Genomic DNA, 2,578 nt, shown 5'->3' with positions numbered 1-2,578 from the left:
GGGCTACGGGGGGATGGACAGCATGAGGGGGGCTACAGGGGGGATGGACAGCATGAGGGGGGCTAGGGGGTTATGGACAGCATGAGGGGGGCTACATGGGGGATGGACAGCACTGGGGGCTATAGGGGGGTGGACAACATAAGGGGGGCTATAGGGGGTGGAAAACATAAGAGGGCTATATGGGGGGGGAATGGACAACATAAGGGGGCTATAGGGGGATGGACAACATAAGGGGGCTATAGGGGGATAGACAAGATAAGGGGGCTATAGGGGGATGGACAACATAAGGGGGCTATAGGGGGATGGACAACATAAGGGGGCTATAGGGGGATGGACAACATGAGGGGCTATAGGAGGGAATGGACAACATGAGGAGGCTATATGGGGGGAATAGACAACTTGAGGGGGCTATCTATATTGAAGAAGGACAACATGGAGGGGCTATATATATGGGGATGGACAACATAAGGGGGTCTACCTATATGGGACATGGACAACACTGGGGGCCATCTATATGGAGGACTGAACAAAGGACCATCTATAAAGTGTCTACACAGAGGGGACCATATACTATAAGGGATATATATTTTATATATATATATATATATATTTATATATATATATATATACATACACACACATACATAGAGTCGGGGCTACCCACCAAATGAGGGTGTAAAGGGGCCAATACAGATGTGCAGTGTGTATAGAGATGAGGATGGTGACAGAGTGAGGAGCCTAATATTGTTTGTCTGGCAGATTCTGTGGATTCGTGGCTCGGAGAAGTTCTCATAATGGCCCAGGACAGATGGAGAAGAACAAGAAGAAGAGGGAAGAACTCTGATTAGAGAAGACGTCCCCTGTGAGTCACCTGATATAACTGCACTGTAATGTATATGGTGTATAGAGCCTGTGTAGAGCTGCGTGCACCTCTATATGACTGGATGAGGTGATAGTGATCTATGTACGGAGGATTATTCAGTAGCAGCGATGGTATTAGTCAGTATGTGGTGGTGTTAGTCAGTATGTGGTGGTGTTAGTCAGTATGTGGCGTTGTTAGTCAGTATATGGTGGTATTAGTCAGTAGATGGTGGTATTAGTCAGTATGTGGCGTTGTTAGTCAGTATATGGTGGTATTAGTCAGTAGATGGTGGTATTAGTCAGTATGTGGTGGTATTTGTCACTTGTAATCCGGTACTGTGTTTTATTGGTCTCAGTATACTGGATTTGGTCAGTAACAATATGGTAGTGATGGTTGTGGTGTGGTGTAATATTTCCCCCTTGTATTCTGGTATTATTGGTATACAGGATTTGGTCAGTAACAGTATGGCGGTAATATGTATGATGATAATAATTCCCCCTTGTATACTGGTATTATGGTAATATCACTCTCAGTATACAGGATTTGGTCAGTAACAGTATGGCGGTATGTGTGGGGATATTTGCTCTTTATATACTGGTGCTATTGGTAGCATACAGTAGTATACAGTGTTATCATGCAAAGAAAATTGTCTTATAGCCCAATTACACCGGCCAATTATCGGTAACAAGCGCTCCTAGGAAGCCCCATGTAAAAGTGCCAGAGATCAGCTGACAAGCGAGCAAATGCCCGCTAGTCGGCTGATTTGATCTTTTGTGCAGCTGTATAAATCATTGTTGTTGGCCGCACATCTCGGTGTATTCCTGCCCTGCTGATTAGCAATCGTTTGCAGCCCTACACTGCTCCATATCACGCCGTGTTACTGGACCCTTATTAATGTTACCATAGATAAGTATGGTGGCAGAAGGGTGGGCCCCAAGAATGATTTCCCCTGGTGGGCCCAAGGACTCCAGTCCGACACTGCCCCCAGGTATCTATCCTGTACTTTCTATAGTACCAGAGAAGACCTATAGCTTTGGTATTATCCATTATCCATGCATTACTGTCCACTACAAGAGTTTTTTTTATTAGAATTTTTTATGAATTCGGAGAATGTTATATATGATATTGTAACCTTTGTGATTTCATGTTTTTGTAGCACTTGTAAAAGGTCTACAGCCTACAGCAAAATTCCTCTGCTATATGCTAAAGGTTAGCCATTACTTCTCATGTCAAGCTTATCTAAAAAAAAAAAACATACAACACATTATAAAATTGCCAAATTTGAGCCCATAAAATCTTTGTTCTGGTTTACACTGAAATCCGGTCCCATCTGCAGCGATAAAGTCATAGATGGCTGTTTGTGAATGGAATGAATGTAGGGGAAGTTGTGGTTTTATCGTAGTATGGAGGGTAATAAATACCAATGACACCAAGAAAGACAAGTTCCAACCTAGTGTGACAAGCAGCTGTGTTGTAGCGTGCAGCAAGGTCAACAGTAACAGACTGGATCATACATTGGTAATAGCTGGGTCAATGTAGAGAAGGAGTAAGGCTGCATTCACACGTTCTGTAAAATTGTCTATGGTCGCGGATCCGCGACAAGGGACAATTTTAAGGACCATTAAAGGGAATGCAGCCATTCACATGATCCTTGCCACGACCCGCACCGCGAAAAAAATAGGACATATCCTAGTGCGGATCGCGGCACGGATCACC

The sequence above is a fragment of the Dendropsophus ebraccatus genome, chromosome 7 (genome assembly GCF_027789765.1).
Source record: "Dendropsophus ebraccatus isolate aDenEbr1 chromosome 7, aDenEbr1.pat, whole genome shotgun sequence".
NCBI classification, from domain to species: Eukaryota; Metazoa; Chordata; class Amphibia; order Anura; family Hylidae; genus Dendropsophus; species Dendropsophus ebraccatus.
The sequence above is the reverse complement of the archived record's forward strand: the minus strand, read 5'-3'. Positions refer to the sequence as shown.